General features: G+C 49.6%; 1 long non-coding RNA gene across 1 annotated transcript; it reads left to right on the forward strand.

The window, feature by feature from the left end:
- The first annotated feature begins 10,363 nt into the window (after positions 1-10,363).
- Positions 10,364-12,038, forward strand: LOC123582681. Its single transcript, XR_006704514.1, has 2 exons — positions 10,364-11,288; positions 11,688-12,038. It is a non-coding gene; the product is annotated as an uncharacterized LOC123582681 (long non-coding RNA).
- The last annotated feature ends 10,059 nt before the right edge of the window (positions 12,039-22,097 follow it).

Consider the following 22,097-nt stretch of genomic DNA (forward strand, 5'->3'; position numbering starts at 1 on the left):
TCAGGGAGGGTCTGTGTCTGTCTCTCTGAACCCTCCTGTGCTGCTTCTAGTTCTGTTGTGTGGGTTTTTTTTTAAGTTTATTTATTTATTTTGAGACAGACCGAGACGGTATGAGGGGAGGGGCAGAGAGAGAGAGGGAGAGAGAGAATCCCAAGCAGGTTCCACACTGTCAGCACAGAGTCCGGCATGGGGCTCGAACTCATGAAACCACGAGATTATGACCTGAGCTGAAACCAAGAGTCAGTCACTGAACCAACTGAGCCAGACAGGTGCCCCCACTTGTAGTCCTATTTTGAAAGGACTGAGGAACCTCTTCTGCCTACTTCTTGGATGGGGCTCCTTTCTGAACATGACTCCATGTCAAATACCCTGCCAGGGTGTAGACCACAATGAGCACCCAGAAAATGGGGACCTGCTTTAGTGAGCTTGGGCTGCTATAACAAAGGACCACAGACGCAGTGGCTTAACCAACAGGAATTTATTTTCTCGGTTCTGGAGGCCCAAAGTCCAAGATCAAGGTACCGGCAGGGGTGGTTCCTTCTGAGGCCTCTCCCCTTGGTTCATGGGTGGCTGGCTTCTCTCTGTGTCCTCACAGTGGCCTTTCTTACTTTCCTCTTCTTATAAGGACACCAATCATATTGGATTAGGGCCCACCCTTATGACTTCATCTTAACTTAATTATCTCTTCAAAAACCCCATCTCCAAATACATACATCATATCCTGAGGTACGGGGAGTTAGGATTTTAACGTATGAATTTTGGTGACACAACACAGCTGCTGTTAACTCTTCCCAGAAAGAGGCTTGAAATCTTCAATATCATTCTTCTTGACACTCTCCCCAGGAGGTAGTTCTGTGTGGCTGAGAGAGCTCAGGTTCTAGAATCAGCCGGAACTGGATTTGAATCCCAGATTGGCCCTTTCTAGCTGTGTGCCCTTAGGTTGGTTAATTAATGTTTCTGAGTTCCAGTTTCCTCTGCTGACAAATGGGACAAAACCCACACACCTTAGGAGCAGCCCAAGGATTCAATATAATGACGTAAAAGAGCCTGGCATGCTACCTGGTTCAAGACGCATGTCCCCTACCTTACCTCTTAACTCATTCACTTCTCTGAGGTCCCCAAGCACATGCCCATCTAGAGATCAGACAGGTACATTTATTTCTGACCAAGAGAGCAATTGCCTGCTGGGTCAATAGCTTATGCCCCCCTCAGGATATCTCAGAACCTCAAGGGAAGGATCTTTGTCTCCTGGGGCCCTGCGCTGTTCCTGGATCCCACATGCACAGCTGAACCTGCTTTGTGCTCCTGGACCTTCCCTCCAGCAGCTCCTTCCCCTGCTGGGCTGGGGGTGGAGGAGGGCTAGGGAGCCTCAACTCCAAGGGCGCTTGTCCCAGGGCAGGCAAGGGGAAGGCAGAGGTCTGGTGGAGAGGCCAACGTGGCCACAGACAGAAATCGAAATGCTCTAGCCTTGGATTGGGGCCAAGGCAAATCTGCTTGTACTAGGTTGTCAGATTCCAGGGATGAGCAGTTTCCCAGGCTGTGGAAGGTGACCTATGGCTTGTCAGGAGAGTCAGAAGCAATTGCTAAGAGCAGTTGAGGAGAGTGAGGGGGACAAGGGAGAGTGCCAGATTCGCTGGGAGAGCTTGGCTGTCCTTGCTTTAGAAGGCAGTGTATGGAGGACGTCCCTGAAGACAGGGAAGGAGTTTCTAGATCAGAAGGCATATTGCAAGGCTGCTGGAATCAGCACTTTCCAAGTACCACCACCCCCGCCACCCCCACCCCCCCCCCCCACCCGTTTCTCCCACGCTCTCCTGCTCTGTGGTCAGGGCTCTGGTGGGCAGCATTTCCTGGCCGAGGAACCAGGGGAGAGAAGAGGTCAGCCCTGGGAAGAGCATTGCCTGGGCGCAAGGCAGCCCATTGGTGGCGGTTTTCTCTCTTGCCTCTCTTTTGCCTGTTCCTGCCCTTCCTAGCCTAGTTCCTAACTTCTCCAGAAGGTGCTGAAATGGGAAAGTTGACAGAGAAGCAAGTAGGATATGCTTGGCAAGGGTAGGAACTGTGTAAGAGTTATTTGGGTACTGTGTCCTTAAAAGTACCCCCTTTCTTGGGGCGCCTGGGTGGCTCAGTCCGTTGAGTGTCGGACTTCAGCTCAGGTCCTGATCTCAAGGTTCGTGAGTTCGAGCCCCGCATTGGTCTCTGTGCTGACAGCTCAGAACCTGGAGCCTGCTTCCGATTCTGTGTCTCCCTCTCTCTCTGCCCCTCTCCTGCTCGTGCTCTGTCTCTCTCTCTCTCAAAAAATAAATAAACACTGGAAAAAATTAAAACTAAAAAGTACCCCCTTTCTTCCCAATGCAGCAGAAAAGAGACAAAGGTTGGGTAAACACTGGTCATTCCATAGCCCAAGCATCTGCCGGAAGCTCCGCTGGGGAGCGGGGAAGAGAAGTGGTGAACAGGCAGAGGAATCCCCCAGCCCTCTCCTTACATCCATGAAGACGCAGATGTCTCTTGGCCCCACCATCTCCCACCAAAACGGGTGGTGCGTCCACAGCCTTTTCCCCACACTGCTGCGGGATTAACTTTCTTAAACACAGCTCCGATCGTACCTCTTGATTTTAAACGTCTGATGACTCTATTGCTGGCCACGTTCAAGGAGTCTACCCCGAAACATCTGCTCCCTCTCCCAACATCTTTGACCCTTTGTCCGGAGTCACCCTTTGCTCTGTGTCTTCCTTGGATGTGCTCTGTATTTTCTCTCCTGAGCGCTTTGGCTCACACGTGTCCTTCTCCCGGGTCTCTCGCGACAGCCGAAGAAAGCGCGCGCCCCGCTCTGCGCATGCGTGGACGAATTTGCGCGCTGTGTGATTCCCAGTCCGCTCCCACCCAGGCCTCATGGAACCCATCGCGGGTCTGTTTGACGGTCACCCCACATCCGAGTGATGCAAAACGAGAACAGTAACCCGTCTCAAGAAGAGACTTCAAACTTCCCTTTTGAGTCAACTGGAAATTTGGACAAAACTTCTGTTGACATTATATCTGCCCCTTTCACTTTCGGTTCACGGAGACGCACTGACATTTCTGAAAGGATGTGGCTCTTCCTAGTGTGGCAAACGATACCTTCATGCCTATACACTTAGAGGCATGGTCTTTGTTCCTTGTCATGATCAAATGCTCTGTGTTCTTGATTCTCCAGCCCAAAGTAATCCTCTTTTCAACTCTTTCAGCACTCCATTTTTTCTTGATTCAGTTAACAAACACGCAGGCATTGTTATTTGTACCGGGTGGTGGTGGTCAGCAGGACCAATTTATTGGTCAATAAATTACGATGAAAATCCCTGACTTCGAGGAGCTTGTATTATCTACAGGTAGACAGGCCCCAAACACAAAAAGGTAACGTGTATAGTATGTTACAGGTTGACAGGTCATGGAGAATAAAACAGGGATAGAGCTACGGAGTGTGGGAGGATGGTAAAGCTTTTAAATAAGAAGGTTTTGTAAACTAGACCTAAGCTGGTTTGTATCTGCTCAGTTCCCAGGTTCTTTTTGGCAGATGATGGTGGCCACGAAGAAGTCTGAGGTAGGTGACGGTTGGCCATTCCCCCACAATGTCACCATCGGGAAATCTCAAACCGGATTCTGCTTATCACATCTATTAGCCGAGTACTTGTTCGCAAAGCAGGCCTGACAGCATTCATAAAACCTGTTCTGAATTCCCAGCGACCTTTCACGTTTCCAAGGTTCTCTGCCTTCCAGTTGGGACCATACACCACAGTTTCTTCCAAACTGGTATCTGATGATGGGGCAGGATAGGGAACAAGGGTCTCCTAGTGGGCACAGGTTACAAGCCTTACTGGATTCGTATGCCCTATTTACGTATCGTCATAGCAAAACTGAGGGAGCCAATCCGAAGAGGTGATTTTACCTAAGAAAGGCAATTCTTCAATTTTACCATGTTGCTTAACAGGTTTGTAGTTTCTTTTTTTATTTTACTTTTTTTAATGTTTATTTATTATTGAGAAACAGAGAGAGACAGAGCATGAGCATTGGAGGGGCAGAGAGAGAGGGAGACACAGAATCCGAAGCGGGCTCCGGGCTCTGGGCTGTCAGCTCTGAGCTGACAGCCCAGAGCCCAACGCGGGGCTCGAACTCACGGCCCGTGAGGCCACGACCTGAGCCGAAGTCAGACGCTTAACCGACTGAGCCACCCAGGCGCCCCAACAGGTTTGTAGTTTCACCAATAAAGACCTTTTTTTTTTTCTCTTTTTAACTTACTGTGCTAATTAACAATGTTGGTCATTGCTTGAGATGGGGCAACAGAAACTCTTGGAGCACCTGCCATGGAGTGTGGCCTTTGCCAGTGGAACGCCAGCTGAGCATCCCTGAGCCGTGCATTCTTGATTGCACGCGAACTGACCATCTCTAGAATTAAACTAACGGGCACATCTCTCATACACCACTGACCATACTGAAGTATTTTAAAGTAAATTACAAGTGTCATAACTGGCGTTGAGGGAGGATCATTGGGAAAGTGGCCTGTGGAAAGACTTGAAGGTGGTGGAGGGGTGAGTGTGCAGCTTTGGGAAGCATTCAAGGCTGCGAGAGTAGTTAAGTCCGATATCCCTGAAGCAGAGTGTGCCTGACCTGTCTGAGGAACAGCAAGGAGCAAGGAAGCCAGTGTGGCTGGAGCCGAGTCAAGGAGGGAGGGAGAGAACAGTAGTGTGTGGTGGCAGAAAGGTGATAGGGCTGCATCGCCCGGAGCCTTGCAGGCCATTGTGAGACGGGAGCCGCTGGAGAGTTCTGCGCAGAGCAGTGACGTGATCTGGCTCAGGTTTTCACGAGACCAATCAGGTCATCTTCTTGAAATAAACTGATGGGGACGAAGGCCACGGCAAGGTGACCAGCCAGGGACCCATTGGAACAGGCCGGGCGAGACTGGCCGGAGCAGTGAGAAGTGGTTGGAGTCTGTATATGCACTGAAGACAGAGCAAGAGGGTTTGGTGACAAATCGGAGGTAGGGTGTGAGAGAAAGAAAGAGCTGCAAGTAGGCTCAAGGTGTTTGAGCTGAGAAGCCAGAAGGCTGGAGTTGACATTCACTGAGATGGCGGGACTGAGGGGGAAGGAGGTGTTGGGGAGGTAGATCAGGATTTCTGTTTAACAAGTTTGAAATGTGGAGTGGAGATGTGGACTATTCAGCTGGACACAGGAACTTTACGTTCAAGAGAGAAGGATAGGCAGGTGTTCTCAAGTTGGAAGTAATCAACGGAGACATGGTGCTTAAGGCCATCACTCTGGACAAGGGAGTCCAGGGAGTGAGGTAGAAAGTAGACAAAAAAGAGAAGAGGTCCCAGGATCAAACCCTAAGAGTCCAGCAGTAGGAGGTCAGGAAGATGAGGAGGACTTAGCCAAGTCTAAGAAGGAGCCACCAAGGAGACGGGAGGAACACCCGAAGATTGTGTGTCCGGGGAACTGGGGGAGGAAAATGAGCAAGGAGGAGGCGGTGATCCATTGTGACGATGAGGACAGAGATCGGAGGTTTAACAACACGGAGGTCACCGGTGCCCTCGACAGGACTCCACCTTGGTTGAAATGGATGCAAGAGAGAACGGGACGGACGGACAAAGTTGAGGCAGTGAGTATAAAAACCACCCTTCCGATCATATTGCCGAAAAGAGCGAGCAAAGAATGGGAGGTAAGTCGCTTTAGGGTGCTCTTTACTTTAGGTCGATCCCATATTTCCCGGTCATCTAACGTGTGCCAGGCACGGGTGCCAAAGGAACGGAGCCGAACCCCTGGGAGCTACCACCAACAGCCACAGGCATCCCAGTGAAGGATCGCACCAGGCTCTCTGGGAACAGAAAGATGCGGAGACAGCTGCGAGGGGAGTTCGGGGAAGTGACATCTGATCTGGCCTCGAAGCCAGGGTGGCGGTTGCCAGGGGAAGAGAGTCGGGGAAGAAAGCTGTGCTCAGCAGAAGGGAGAGTTGTCAGGACCTGAATCCGAGGTGCTTGGAAGGAGCACGGGAGCCGAGTCTAGTGAGGTTGAGTAGGCCATGGGGCTGATGGCCTCGCGTGGAATTGGAACTTGTACTCGGTGGTCAGTGAGAGACGATGCTCTAATTTGCGTTTTCGTACGATGCCCCGGGGGAGGGGCAGCAGAGACTGGAAGCAGAGACACCGGTGAGAACTTTTTGCAACAGGCCAGGCAAGAAACGGCGGGGCCCCAAGTAGGGCGGATGCCTTGCGGAAGTTCAGGAGGGGAAGGATGCGGTGAAAGCCACAGGACCCAGTGACAGACTGAGACGGGGACCAGGGGGAAAGGGAGGCACGAGAGGGAGGCATGACTCAAAGGTTTCTGGCTCCAACGAAGTGAGATGGGTTGATTAATCTTTATGTCTCCACGCACGATAGAATCATGAAAAATCGTTCTTGGTTGTCTGAATTTAAATATGGAAACCCTAAAAGACAGTTTTGAAATTAGTTTGTAAGAAATCCACCCCCTCCCACACCCCAAAATGTCCTGGTTCACAGAGACTGTCGGCAGGGGTTCAGGGCAACTAGCCACCGGCCACCACGGGAGAGGCCGCGCCCGGAGCTGGGGCGCTCACAGCCTCTGTGAGGAGCACAGAGAGCCTCGCCGAAGAACATTCCAGACTCACAGAATCCCATGGACAACGTGTGATGCAAAGCGTTATCTTTCGAGGTTCAGATGAACGTACTCGGGGAGCTCAGAGAAGAGAAAGACCCTGACGAGACATCTAATTAGGCCCTGAAGGATAGGAGGGGTTAGGAGAGATGTAATCATAATTACAAATATTTATCAAGCATCCGCCGCATGTCAGGCGCTGTTCTAGGTGCTACGGGAGCCCAGTTAATCCTCACAACAGGCCTAGGAGGTGGGTCCTGCAATGACCCCCTAGTTTACAGAGGAGGACGGTGAGGCACGCAGAGTTTGGGGCCCCGGGGAGGTTCCCGGGGAGGAACGTGCTGCTTCGCAGAGCCAGGGTTGTGACCCCGGTGTCTGGCTCTGGATTCTTACCCTTGCCCCCCTCCCACCCCCCCCCCCCCCCCATGGCTCCCAGGTGTGTACAAGTGGAGAACAAAGGTAGCTTAAGGCAGCTCGGGAGTGAGTTTCGGGTGCAGCGAGCCCCCTCGCCTGGCCCAGGGGAGCCGTACTGGGCAAAGCCGGAGGTGATCTCTGCTGGGCTGCTGGGGGGTCGGGGGGAGACTTGGCAGGCAGCTCTCCTTAACCCCCACAGCTGGTTGCCAAGGAGGTACTTCTTGACCACAGAAGCCACCGGGGAGAAGCAGAAGAGGAGAAAGCCGAGAGCGGGCCGCAGTTGGGGACCGCAGTCACTGGACCCCCCAAACGCTAGAATGGTGGGGGTGAGGAAAGCGGGGTAAGCACTAATGGGCGTAGCAAACAGGACAGTGGCAGGACACCAGGCCTGCAAAAGATGCCTCCCAAGAACAAGTGGGTCCAGGCCCCTTGGCATGGCTGGGGGCGCTGGGGATGGGCCCCCTTTCAGCTCCTGAGGGGCCTGAGCGAAGGTGAGAGCTTGTCTCCCAAGCCGAGTGAACGAAGCTTCTTTCCGCAGCAGGTTTTTCCCCCTCCTTTTCATCACATCCTCTGGAGCTGAAGGAAGAAAAAAGCCCAAGAATAGTGCCATGTGGGAGAGCGCCCTGTGCAGGCCTTTGATCCCCGCTTCTGTCTTACATAACCGTCCTGTTCTCCTTCCGGCGCTCTTCGGCTGAGGCCTCCCGTGTGTCTGTCTGTGCGTTTCTGCCCCGAGCACCAGCCCAAAGGGGCCCCCCACCCGCGTCACAGCTCCTCCGTGCAAAGTTCCTGACTCATCCCAGCCCCGGGCACTGCACGGCAGCCTGCTGGCTGCCTGGCCCGGTCACTCGGCTGCCTCCAGCGGCCGGCCCCGAATGGCAGGACTGACTTTCTAGCCCCGCTCCACAGACAGGCCCGGCCACAGACTAGTGGAGACCCCAGACTAGTTTCGCGAAGAAGGCAGAGCAGCAGAGTTACCCATTCGTGGTACAAATACTTCATGACTCCCGAACGGGCCAGGGGCTGCCCTGGGTGGAGCAGGTGGAGCTGTGACCCGGATAGACAAGAAACTCTGCGCCCCAGGAATTCACGTTCTGGTGCATGAGTGATTGAAGTTAGCCAGGTTCTTAAGAATTCGAGCCTTCGGCCGATGTTACCCAGATGGGCATTCCATCATCCTGTGTCCTGTGTCCCCACCACTGCCTCCTCCCCCAGCCGTGTCCCCCCTCCCAGTCCGGGTCACCGTGGGTGTTGGCACTGATTGCAGGGCGAGGCTAAGGTAACGTTCAGGTCTGTGGGCCCCTGCTACCCCGCGTAAGCTCTCATCACGGCCCGGAAAAGGCACAGGCTTCCCGAGTGTCAGCGTTGGGGCGGGGCTTGCAAGGGGAGACTTGAAGTCTTGTTCGGGCCAGATGGGGACAGAGGTGACTCACAAAGGCCATCCCAGCGATTGCTCAGAGGTGGGGAACCTTGGAAACGCGCGTTTGTGAGCATAGGTTGGCTGGTGGATTTGGAGAAACATTGGAGAAAACATTCTGGAATCCATGATCTTCGCTTCTGCTTATTCTTTGAGCTGCAAGCAGGGGGATGGTCACAGCATGCCACGATGCACCGTAATGTCACATCATCCGGAAAATGCCCTACGTTGTGTCCAGTAAGGACACAAAGCAGGCACTAAGTGCAGTGGAACTGTACTGGGCATGCCACCTGCCCCGTATTCTCTCTTTTGGCCGCAGGGGCATGATATTCCTGTGGGGAAACGTGCTTTCTCTCAATTTGGGTGGGCTTGTCAATCAAGCTGCCTGCCTGCAGTGGGCACAGCCACCAGGCTGGCCTATCAGACTGTCTTTCTCTTGAGCAGACATGAGGTCAGCTGGCATGGATTTGTCTCAGTGGGCCTGTTGATAAGATTCTGCTGCTCAGATCCCAGATGGCTCTGATTCCTATCCTTTTCAAACTTGATTATTGAGTGCTGGAAGCTACCCTCTATCTGTCCAATACATTCATTTTCTTGCTGAGATTATCCAGAGTTCTTTTCTGTCGCTGGCAACTTTAGACCCCTAAGTATTAAGAAAGCTAATCAGAGGCTTGTCCCCGGACCTGATCCTGCACAGGGAGAGGTTGACATAGAACCAGTGAGGCTGACAGGGACCTTGGAACCTGCTTTCCCCAGTGACAGAGAAGGCCTGGAGAGAGGAGGGTCCAGCTAGCTGAGCGACTTACCTGCACTGTGATGCCTGTCGAGTAGCTGGCCTGCCCCCACCCTTCTGCCGTGTGATCAGTGTTGCCATGAAGAAAATCCCTTCATATTTTGGACCGAAGTTTCCAGAATGTTCTCTTTACCTTGCCCGAGTCCAGAGGGGAAGGGAGGTGGTTCTTCTCAGTATTTGCCTGCATCTAGCCTGGCCTCCCAGGTCTGACTCCTTGTTAGGTCTGACTCCAACTTGGCTGTCTCCTTCCTGGCCTTTCCCCTTTCCTCCAGACCAGCTCGGCCAGGAGCCCTGGAGCTCCATCAGTGCTGGAGACAGAGTGTTCAGCAGAGAGGAAAGAACCAGAACTTTAAGCCTGCCAAACCCAGCGGCTACAGCTCAGCCACTCGTGGCGACGTGGCCAGCTTTTGCTCATGACTGCACCTCCAGTGGAGGCCCCGAGTGAGTGCTCAGAGTGGTGGCTCTCCAATGAGCCTGCTCCTGAGAACAGTGGGCTATGTTCTTCTGGGTTGTCATAGCACCCCATCTCTGTACCTTCCTGAATGCTTCACTCATCATTTGGGGTTAAAAAAAATGTTTTTTTACGTTGATTTTTGAGAGGCAGAGAGTGACACAGCGTGAGCGGAGGAGGGGCAGAGAGAGAGGGAGACACGGAATCCAAAGCAGGCTCCAGGCTCTGAGCTGTCAGCACAGATCCTGACGCGGGGCTTGAACCCGCGAACTGTGAGATCATGACCCGAGCCAAAGTCAGACACTTAACCAACTGAGCCACCCAGGCACCCCATCATCATTTTGGTTTTAGAATCTGCTGCTCCAGAGGGTGTCAAATCCAGCTTGGAAGACCATCTAACAGCGACATTTTAAGAAGTTCCAAGTTCAAGATGGGAAGTTCGGCTAAATGAACCCTAAGATCCCTCCTAACTTTGATTATTCTTTTTTTTTTAAGTTTATTTATTTTTTGAGAGAGAGCTTGAGCAGGGGAGGGGCAGAGAGAGAGGGAGAGGGAATCCCAAGCAGTCTCCACACTGCTACCACGGAGACCCATGCAGGGCTTTGAACCCACGAACCATGATGTCACGACCTGAGCTGAAATCATGAGTCAGATGCTTAACTGACTGAGCCACCCAGGCACCCCTATGGTTTGGTTATTCTATATCTATTTCTTGCCTTTGGACTTTTAAAGGATTTTTTATTGTAAATTTTTCAAGCATATGGTAAAGTACAGAAACAATACCGCAAACAACAAATACCTATGTAACTAACACCTAATGGTCACATTTTAACTTTTTATTCTGGACACAAATAAACCCTGTGCAGACTTGTTTCTTCTTTTTAATTAAATATTTATTGAGATATAATCCACATATAATAAAGGACAGCGATTTGAAATGTACAGTGTGGTAAGTTTTGGCCACTGCGTACTTCTGTGTAACCATCACCCCAGATAGGACAAGATACAGAATTTTCTCTCATGTGTCTCTTTCAGTCAATCCCCCCTGCCAGAGGCAACCACTGTCCTGATTTCTCTCACAATAGATTAGTTTTGCCTGTTCTAGAACTTTATATAAATAGAATCGTACAGAATGAACTCTTTTGTGCCCGGCTTCTTTTGCTCATCATAACGTGTTTGGGATTCTTCCATGATGTTGCAAATACCGGTAGTTCATTCCTTTTTATTTCTGAGTAATATTCCATTGGATGACGATACCACAGTTTCTCTATTCACCTGACAGTGGACCTTTGGATGACATATTTACCCAAGATAAATGAAAACATATGTCTATAAAAAGAACTGTATAAATATATTCATAGCAGCTTTTCTCATAATGGTCCCAAACTGGAAACAACCCAAATGGGCATTCTATTTTTATATGAGCATCTTCTCCCCTAGACAATGAGGACAGGATGCTTACCTAATTCATCTGTGCACCCCGACAGCATTTTGAACATATAGCAGCTGAATCTGGAAGTCTTTGCTGATTGGGTGAAAGGCAAAGGAGGATACAGAGTTCTTCAAGCTCGGTTCAAGAGGTGAGGTGTAAGGCAACTTTAGACCCCTAGGAGTAAGGCAGAAGGTTAGCCAGAAAAATGTGGGTGTTAGTTCCTACCAGAGCATCGGTGCTAACTAAGCACAGAGCCCGGCACAGGGCAAGTGTTCAGAACACATATGAATGAAGGAAAAGAAGTAAATAGGCTGTCGGGTCTTCTTGCCGTGGGGTCATCCTACCTTCCACATCATCCTTGCTACCCGGAAAGGTACAGCTTCCAGGCTACAGAGTCAAAGGAACGGTGTCAAACAGGGGAAACCGGTCCAGGAGAGGGCTCCGGAGATAAGGATGAGGGGGTTAAGAGTTTCCAGAGTAAAGTTAGAATCAGATTGGGTTCTTGCTCTTGTCCCTAGGCCCCCTTCCTTGTCTCTTTTATTCTTAGGTACCGGCAGGCTCAAGCACAGGACTCCTCCCTTCGGGATCAAGAAATTCACCTGGAGAACCCCGGGGAAGCCCCCAGGTCTCAGAAGCACTGCCTCTCTCACTTCGACCGCTGCTTCAGGCTGACGCTTTCAGATCTTCATAAAGGCACCGAACAAAGCCAGATGATGGACAGCTGTTCAGTGACCCAAGCCGGGGGCGCTGACCATTCAGCTCTTCAGGAAACCAGATGCTTGGCTGTGGCTTGGAAGCTGGTTTCACAAGGGGGTATAAAATGTGTTTCAGTGTATTTGTTACAATGCAGGGATAAATATATTTCCTTAGATGACAAGTATTAAAAACTTCAAGTCTTTCTCAGGCCGCAACTAAAGGTTTCAAGAGAAGTGTGGAGAAGAGAAGGTTTACTGGGAACTCTGCCCCAGTGTGACTCTTTTATCACAAAAGGATTAGTATAGGGGCACCTGGGTGGCTCAGTCTAAGCGGCCGACTTCGGCTCAGGTCATGATCTCACGGCTCATGAGTTCGAGCCCCGCCTCGGGCTCTGGTGCTGACAGCTCGGAGCCTGGAGACTGCTTTGGATTCTGGGTCTCTGTCTCTCTCTGCCCCTCCCCTGCTCACGCTCTGTCTCTGTCTCCGTCTCTCTCTCTCAAAAATAAATAAACATTTAAAAAACATTTTTAAAGGATTAGTATAGAAGGATCTAGAGATTGTTATGTATGATGCCTCAACTCTAACACTTGGCCTGGAACCCACCGGCACCGAAGTTAAGTAAGTGGATTGGGGGTGGGGGTTGGGGAGGACACCAGGATTCCAAACTCCTTCATTCTTCTGGTTCTGCAGCCGGCTGTTCATAGGCCCTGAGGTAAGCCTGTTGGCCTCACCACTATAAACGCATTCGGGGGGAACGCTCACCGCAATCTCTTGCACTAAACACATGTGTTTCAAAAACCAAGACGAATGTTTTAAAGACCACGGCTCACTGTTCATTCCCACTGAGGTGACCTTCCTGCTCACAATGTTTTCTTTTTTTGGGTCCGATTCGGAAATGCTTTCGGTCACCTGTCAGTGCGGATGGAAACAGATCTGGAAGATTTTCTGCTTTCTATCCTTGTTGATAATACTCACAAACAAGGCCCCTACTGCCTTCACAGGATGCTGGACGGATAGGAAATTCTCATCCTTTCAGGTCTAAAAATAAGTATTTGTTGATAATCTGGACAATCTGATTGCTTGAAACAGCAGCAGCCTGGAGTCTTACCACATGAAAGAGAAGAGTGCATTTCCCTGGCCGGGCCCAGGGACACCAGAGTTAAAATAAATTTGACCTTTTGAAAAGGCACACTGAGAAACTTGTGTCCGTGGTTTCCACTCTGCGGCCCTCCCGCTTACGGGCCTGGTACTGAATTTTACATGAGATATTCTAAGTACATCCTTCAGGCCGAACATCATTTATTTCCTGTTAGGGCTTAAAGTGGATTATATATGCAGCTTGACCTTTAAAGAACTTAGGACTCAAGTAGGATTTCTAAGGATTCACTTAATGGAAGATCCTGCAGATTAAAGGTAGTTCAGTCAATAAAGAGGATTTTTTTTTTCCTACTTTGTTGACTGACAGAACTATTGGTATTGAATGGCTGTTTGCTCACGTTGGCCTTCACCCTTTCTTTAAGAGGCAGCTGGCCCGTGGGCTTTGAAGGAGATGGACTTGGCCCCACATTCTGGCCTTGCCCCTCACTCTTTGCGGGATGACTGCGGACCGCGCCTAAGCCAGTCCGATCGTGCGGCACGTGGCAGGGACCACTTCGCAGAGCTGGGGTGGGGGTTCTCTGGAGACCAGAGACGAGCGAGTTGATGTCCCTTTCCCCACAGCGGCGTTCCAAGTGACAGTGAAAGCCAGTCTTAGGCTCAATTCTGCCAGGGGTACAAACGTTTATTAGCATGGCGGTAGCAGGTGTATGACCTGTTCACCCAACCCATTTTGTAGTGCTCTGACAAGGACCTTGCACGGGAGGTCTGCTCAGGAGTTCAGGCCATGCCTTCTGGTAGGTCCGCAGGGAACTGGAGGAGCGCAGGAGCAACTGGGATGCCCTTCGGCATTAAACTGCTGGATTTGCCCACATTTTAAGCCTCGTTTATGCAATGGCACTGGAGACTGCACCATATTTCTAACCAATGACCTATTTTAGAATACATCACCTATTCATATCACCAACAGAAATATTTCTGGCATCCCTTATGCTAACTAATAAACTCTTCAGTGTCCAGTGACATACTGCAATTTAAATGCCAAGTAACTGCCTCTGAAGGTATTGATTCTTGGTTAGGGCACTTAGTCTGTTGACCACTGCTGTCCTGGAATACTCACTCGCTAGGTGCTCCCAAGGTATAGATCAGAGGGATCTTGGCCAAGTCTCACACTGTTGCTATTGAAGTGTTTGTAATTACCCTACAGGCAATGTAGCAGAGATCAAGGGCAAATTACTCCACCTCTCCCAATTTCAGCTTCCTCATCTGTAAAACATTGATAGCAATACCCTCTAGGGGTTTGCTGTGGGGATTAAAGGAGATAATGTGTATAAAATAAACAAAAGTGTGTGTGTGTGTGTGTTCATTCGCTGGCACATAGAGCTTCTAAATGTTAGTCCCCTCACACTTATCTTTGGAGGAATCCAAAGAACGGAAAGAGAGCAACTTGACAGGGTAGAAAAGGAAGCAGAGACACCCAATACAGGGAGTTACGGGGAGCTGGGGCATTCCTTAAGTTTTAAGGAAAATGAAGGGAGGTCAAAGTCGCACTGCCACTCTTCCTTCAGAAATGTGCCCTTGTAGGGGTGCCTGGGCGGCTCAGTCAGTTAAGCGTCCGACTCTTGATTTCGGTTAGGGTCACGATCTCACGGTTCATGAGTTTGAGCGTCACTTCGAGCTCTGCACTGACTGTGCTGAGCCTGCTTGGGATTCTTTCTCCCTCTCTCTCTGCCCATCCTCTGCTCTCTCTCTCTTTTTTCTCTTTCTCTCTCAATAAATAAATAAAAACTTAAAAAAAAAAAAAAGAAATGTGCCCTTGTAGAAAATAACATAAAGAGAAAATTGCAAAAGAGAGACACCAAGTTTTCCTCGGAGATGTTTTCCCAAGGGTTTTTCATCAAAGATGCTCAGATGCCCACCACCCAAGTCCCACAGACGATGCCATTACCCGTGAAAGATCTTATCTGATGAGGTCACCTTCGGGAAAGAAAGCACTGCCCAGTCTGGGGAAGGAGCCCGTACCCGTGGCCCCAAGGACTGGATAGCAGGTGCAATCCATCCCACACCCTCCTACAGAGACAGAAATGGTAAAGGGGATGCGGGAACAGACTGGCTGGGGAAACTAGAACCCAGACAAGGGGAAAACAGAAGCTGGAGGGCACAGGTGAGCTCAGAACCACGGGCTGTCACACGTCTGAGCTGTGCCTTCAGAAGGCCGGCCCCCCTTGCACACAACAGGAACTGAGGTTCAAGAGGCGAAGGGTTCTTTTGAAATGAACGAAAGGATCACTGATTCAAGCAGTGGGTGCACAAGTGAACACGCTGGAGCCTGGAACTTGGGTCACTTACCTCAACATCAGTGGGGACTCTGCCAACCAGCCCCTAAGCCAGCCAGGGGCCTAGAACCCATTCTACGGCGGCTCAGGATAAAAGATCCAAGCATTTCAGAACAGACCAAATGTATCTTGAGTGCTAGAGTTTCCTGGATTATTAAGGGGGTTGGAAACATTTGGGGTGGATGACCTTTGGGCTACGCAGCAACCTGGCCCTGATTATGAAATGTCCTTAATAATACACACAAAACCCTGAACTTCTGCTCTTGGATGGACCAGGGGTCTAATCTCTTACATTTGGGGACATCACCAAAGATATCAGAACACACTGTGGATTTTGGATTTCAACTCAGCTCTAATACTCACTGAGCGGTGTAATCTTGGGTAAGGTACTTAACTTCTCTGAGAGCTAGGCTCTTCCTGTAAAAGTAGGGGGCAATAAAAGTTCCATCACAAGAGTGTAGCCTATGGTGGTGCGAATGTTTGGCTTTCATAAGCTGTTAGTTGAAGTTTGTTAAAGCACCTTTTTTTTTCTTTTATTTTAGAGAGAGAGAGAGAGCAAATGGGGGAGAGGCGCAGAGGGGAGAGAGAGAGAGGGAGAGAGAGAGAGAGAGAGAGAGAGAGAGAGACTCTCAAGCAGGCTCCATGCTCCAACTCGGGGCTCCATCCCCCTGGGATCATGACCTGAGCCAAAATCGAGTGTCAGACACTCAACCGACTGAGCCACCCAGGCACCCCAAAGTATTTTAAAAAAACAAACAAACTGAGTTTTAAGTTTTGATAAGACAAAGTCACGATTGGGTCAGCCGGCTGGATAAGGCCTCTGGTCAGGCCAGTCATTTAGGGAGGAAGCCATGTTTCCTCAGGTGGTGTGTGGGAACAGGAAGCGGAAATGGCAGGAGAGGAAATCAGGAGTAAAAAACTGGAGCCTCAGACCCCACCCTCACCCCCCACCCCCCGACTCAAGAGACGTGAAGGTCTTTAGGTGGCAAGTCCCTGAGCAACGAAAGTGCTGAGAAGTCCCCGAGCTCTGCCAAAGCCTTTAATGCTGTAGCGTCCACGGCCCAGCTCTCCGGGGCTCTGGCCCGACCTGGGCCCACTGCGTCGCCCCTTGCCTTGTCTCAGAAAGAGAACGTCTGAGCGCCTGGGTGGCTCAGTTAAGCGTCCGACTTCAGCTCGGGGCATGATCTCACAGTTCGTGAGTTTAAGCCCCGCGTCAGGGTCTCTGCTGTCAGCACAGAGCCCGCTTTGGATCCTCTGTCCCCTTCTCTCTCTGCCCTTCCCCCACTGGTCTCTCTCTCTTTCTCCCTCAAATGAATAAATAATACAGAAAACATTTTTTAAAGGAGAATCTTGTCTGTGGCAGAGGGTGTGGAGGGCAACTCCATTTCCTTCTTTTCCTCTGTGGAGTCCTGGATGAGTCTTTCTCTTTTCTCGCTCGCCAGCTTTCTTCCTGTTCCTTCTTTCCCTCCTTTGTTGTCTTTTTTCTCCATGCTTCTCCCCTCCCCCCCTCCCCTCCCCCCAGTCCTTCACCTGCCCGGAGAGGTTGTTATCTGCCTGTCCGGGTCTTTGGGGAAATGACAGAAACCATAACATGTCACCACCAGAGAGAGTCTTAATTGAAACAGCTGGGGGTGGAAAGGACGCAAAAGAAGATGATGGACTCAGAAAATGTCACAAGACATCAGTTTCTCCTCTTCTGTTTGTTTTACCTCAAATAAAGCTTTGTTTTGTCCAAGCTTCGTGCACTGAAACAGAGGTTATCTTCAGATTCTCTCTTTTATCACTCTGAACTTGACCCCAGGAAACAGCCAAACTCAGATTAGTGTATTTGGTGGGGTTGGGGGGAGGCTTAGTCTGTTTTTCCTTACATGTGGTTTCTCTGACTCATTTGCTGCCTATATTTTCCTCTGAGGAGTGACCAAAATCACTAATCTTCAAGTCTGTTCCGTGAAGCAGCTGGGGACAGTAGCAGAATCCTGGGAACTTCCTTCCAGGCATCAGGAGGGACCCTGGCACATATCATCCTGTGAGCTGGCTTGCACAACACGTGTGCTCCAGAAGACAGATGTGAGGGCCCCACCGACTGCCCGGACAGAGGCCCTTGCTTTCTTTTGAACGAAAATTGATCGTGTTATGTATGTGTTTCATTATAAAGGTTCAGATCATAAAGACACCACCCCCTCCTAGCTACCATTGACATTTCAGTGTGATTTCTTCCTGTCCTTTCTACACAAATAGAGTATGTATAAATCATTTGGGGGAAACATTAGATCACACACGTATGTGCCTGTTTTTTAAAACCAAAACATGGAATCTAGAAGTGCCATTTGCAACTTGCTTTTTTAAAAAAAAAAATATTTATTTTTAAGAGAGTACAAGCGAGGAGGGGGATCAGAGAGAGGGAGACAGAGGATCTGAAGCGGGCTCTGTGCTGACAGCAGAGAGCCTGACGTGGGGCTCGAACTCAACTCACGAATCGCGAGACCATGACCTGAGCTGAAGTTGGACACTTAAACGACGGAGCCACCCAGGTGCCCCTGCAGCTTGCTTTTTAAACTTACCAGGCTCTAGACATCTGACTGTGTCAAATGTAAATTTACCATGTTGCTTTTACAATGCTTTTAAATGGCTCCATAGCGTTCTGTCCTGTGGATATACCGCACTTTATTTACCTTATGTCCCATTGATACTTTTTTCTCTCTCTTTTTTTTTTTTTGCTATTATAAATAATGATAAGATACATACACTTACCCATATATATCTATCCAGTTATTTCTTGGAACAAATTCGCAGAAGTGGAATTTCTGGGTTTACCATTATTCTCAGGGCCGTCCCTTCCCCTCATCCCTGACCACCACCTGTTTTCGCAAATTTTGTCTCTTTTTTTGAGCATTTTGTGTTCGCATACATTTCCCAACTAGTTGAGGGGACTGTTACATTGTGAGTAAAACACAGGAGAAAGAGGCAAATACCCTGGATAAACTGCAAGCATTTCTTTCTTCCGGCGTCCATATTTAAACCTCATCTTCTGGGGCTTCCTGGGTGGTTTAGTCAGTTAAACGTCTGACTTCAGCTCAGGTCATGATCTCGTGGCTGGTGGGTTCGAGCCCCACATCGGGCTCTGTGCTGACCGTGTGGAGTCTGCTTGGGATTCTCTGTCTGCTCCTCCCTCATTCACAGTTTTTCTCTCTCTCTAAAATAAATAAATAAACTTAAAAAAAAAAATTGTCTTCTTAAAGCCCCTGTACAGGCTACACCAGGTTCCCGTCACTGTGCCTTCTTTTCCTGAGTTAACCCTTTTCTCTCAACACACCCATTGCTTTCCAAACCCCATGGCGTGATTTGCGTGGGGAACGCTGTGATCTGAATTTTCTTCTTCAAATTCCAGGAACAAAGAAGCACCTGTGCTGATCAACTATTCTGATTTCCCGTGTGACTGTCTCTTAGGTCAACTATCTGGTCTTGTCCTCCTCACTGTTCTGCTTGTCATTGTTCTGTCTCACCTCTTCAAACCCGACGTAGGGACCTGATAATCTGGGACTGGACACGGTGGACAGGGGAGGGGTGGGAGGCACATTTGGGACCAGGGAAAGACCCACCAGAGAGATCTTGTTTCCTTTCTGTTCCTGCTTCTCCTATCTGCTTGCTCTTTTCTGTTTTTCCTTTTTCTTTTCTTTATTTATTAACGTTTATTTAGTTTTGAGAGGCAGAGAGAGACAGCACCGTCAGAGGAAGGGTGGGAGGGGGGACGGGACACAGAACCTGAAGCAGGCTCCGGGCTCCGAGCTGTCAGCACAGAGCCCGACACGGGGCTCAAACTCATGAACCACGAGATCATGACCTGAGCTTAAGCTGGACACTTAGCAACCGAGCCACCCAGGTGCCCCGTCTGCTCACTCTTTCAACCTGACCAGGGGGGTCAAGGCAGAGAGGGCACAGAGGGCAAAAGGCTTTTGACCTTCAAAGTCGCTCAGCAGCTCCAGGGAATGCACGGAAAGACGCTGTGGGTGGGAAAGTGGCCCGGAAAATCTCCGTGGGAGGCTGGTGAAAATGTCAACGTTGAATACACAGCAGACCTGAGTCCACAGCACTCCTGTAAGACAGAGCATACCTGGGTTTCTGTTCAGTCTCTTCCACTCAGATGGCTCTTGAGAAGATAATAGGGGTGACGTGTCTTTGCTCTGAAGGTAAGTTGAAGCACCACTCCGACTCAGTACAGTAAGGCTTCACGTCATCAGACCGGGTCTAGTCCTGACTAACATGGGTAATTAGAAAATTGACAAGTGCCGTCAGAAAATTGACTTCTGAACATAAATGGTAGAAATCACGTGGTCTCGAGAGGCCACTGTAGACACGTCTAGGACTTGATAACTTTATTTGAAACAACACTGCCCCAATTCTTCCAATTTATCATATTTGTAGATCTCTTTCCTTAAAAATCAACAAATTCTTCTCCAAAGTACGGCAAAGCTAAGGTTGTGGAGACAGTAAGGGCCAGCAGGAGAGGTGGGGTTGACCGTGACCATCCCCACTTGGGAGACGGAGGAAGTAAGGTAGAAAAATCTATAATCCCCGACACGAGACTCTAAACCAGACTCGCCTCCCCTCACCCCCACGAGCCTGGGACAGCAGGCACTTTAGGATATAACCAGCACCTTTTCCTATCTCTTTCCCGCCACAAGTGGATTCATGAGGGTCACCATCACTCACCCCGGAGTGGGGTGAATTCATGGAGAGTCAGCGAGCACTGGGGGGGGGGGTGGCGGGGGAAGACACCTCCCACACGTGGGGGACCATGGAAACAGGGGGCTCTCCTAAAACCCTTCCTTCACTTCAGGCTGGAGACTCCTGTTTTGTAAATTTTTCATCTGACATCGCCTCGGTTTACTCAAACTAATATGAACCATTTGCAGGTCTCTACCTCTGGCATCTATCCCTCGGTAGGAACCCCAGTGACAACAGCTGTCTACACCCTGGCCCGGCCCACACTGTCAGCTGCTGAACAGTCAGAGCAGCTGAGGCCGGGCTGGGCAGGGGCCACACCTGTGTTTCTGGTGGCAGGAGGGAGCGAGGTGGAGGGGGGGAGGGGGCAGGGAGACAGGGGTTGAAGCTCAGCTTTGCTTTTCCAAACCCCAAGGGTCAATGTGGCCTTTGCTAATCAAGCTGTGAACACACACCAAAGTGCGAACTAGGATTGCTAATTATCAGATGCTAATCCAAGGCCCATTTAAAGTCTGTCAGCATTTCGTAGTCCCTGGGCCTAAAGAGAATAACTAGAGGTGTAAGCCGTGTTTTGAAATGAAATGGGTCGGAGCTTCATTAGTTAAAAGGCTCTGCTGGGCTCGATTGGATTTTGTCTGATGGTTTCTGCTCCCTACCCGCTATCAGCGGCTTGAGAGTCTGAGGCCTTTTTGTTTTCATACCTCGGCTCCTGGGCGGAATGCAGTGCTGTGTGGCTGACCGTCTTAGAACCCTGGCTGGGCCCTGTAAATCTGAGGGAACTGTGTGTGTGTGTGTGTGTGTGTCCGTCCTCTTCTCTCTCCCCTTCTTCTCAACCTCTTGCAAACTCCAAGGAAGCAGTCTGGCACTTTAACCTACCAAAGGCTGCTTTTGTTAACATCAGTTATTGGAAGTTCTAGAAGCTTCTGAGTCTGTTTCGTAAGGCCTGCATCTCTTTCCTAATACCATAATTAAGTAGCCTAACACTAAAAGGATCTAAGTCTTTCTTTTTAAGTCTGCATTTTATACCTGGAAGGCTTTAACTATTTTCCTGCTTTGGATCCTCCCCGAGAAAGCTTTGGGGGACGTTTAGAATTGGTTCAACTGTGTGCGCTCGGTCTCCCGGTAAGTGACTTACAAGGAAACAGGATTTAACAAACACGAGGAAAGTGTTTGACAAACAATTTGCCAGATGGCTCTTCTCCGCTTGTCATATTAGCTTGCTTTTGTGACTTATGAGTAAATTTCCCTGTACAATTCCCACCGGAGCTACAGAGTTAGCGAGAGTGTGTCAGAGGAATATCTAAATAAATCCTAGGCGAAGGGGAGTTTTCAATCATAGAACTTCTTGGTGACTGTAATCACATGGAGGAAGCTCCCAGGGCTTTGAAGGATAGCATTTGTGAAATAACCCATAAACCCTGTAGAGCGGGCAAGACTGTCTCGCCACCACGAAACTGAATGGAATCCCATTTGAACACAACTTGTGGTTAAATCTCTCTCCTTGACTTGATGTGACTGTATTTTTTTCAGCATTGGGATTAGATGGACCAAAATAGTATGTTTGACACTGGCTTTTCTCGGGCTGCATGGATCACAGCTAGGAAAAGGAAAATGTCAAGCATTTCTCAAGGCAAAATATTTTCTTCATTTTCCATACAAACAGGTGGGAATGGTTTTTCAACTCAGTCAAGGCGGATAGGTTTTATAATTTTTTTAAATGTTTATTTATTTTTGAGAGAGAGAGAATGGGGTAGGGGCAGAGAGAGAAGGAGACAGAATCTGAAGCAGGCTCCAGGCTCTGAGCTGTCAGTGCAGAGCCCGACATGGGGCTCAAACCCACAAACCATGAGATCATGACCTGAGCGGAAGTTGGACACTTAACCAACTGATCCACCCGGGTGCCCTTAGGCAGATAGGTTTTAATGGCTACTATCACCTGATGAAGAAAAATGGAGGGAATATTACTGTGGGGTAATACTCTTCTTGGATTCCTCTTCAGAATGTCTTCTTAGCTAGGTAGGATTCTTCCTATTCTTAATGCACCCCCCCCCAGCCCTTTTTATAATCTTCTGTTTCTACCTTAGGTTATAATGTTGGTATCTTATGTC

The sequence above is a fragment of the Leopardus geoffroyi genome, chromosome B1, assembly GCF_018350155.1.
Source record: "Leopardus geoffroyi isolate Oge1 chromosome B1, O.geoffroyi_Oge1_pat1.0, whole genome shotgun sequence".
Lineage (NCBI taxonomy): Eukaryota > Metazoa > Chordata > Mammalia > Carnivora > Felidae > Leopardus > Leopardus geoffroyi.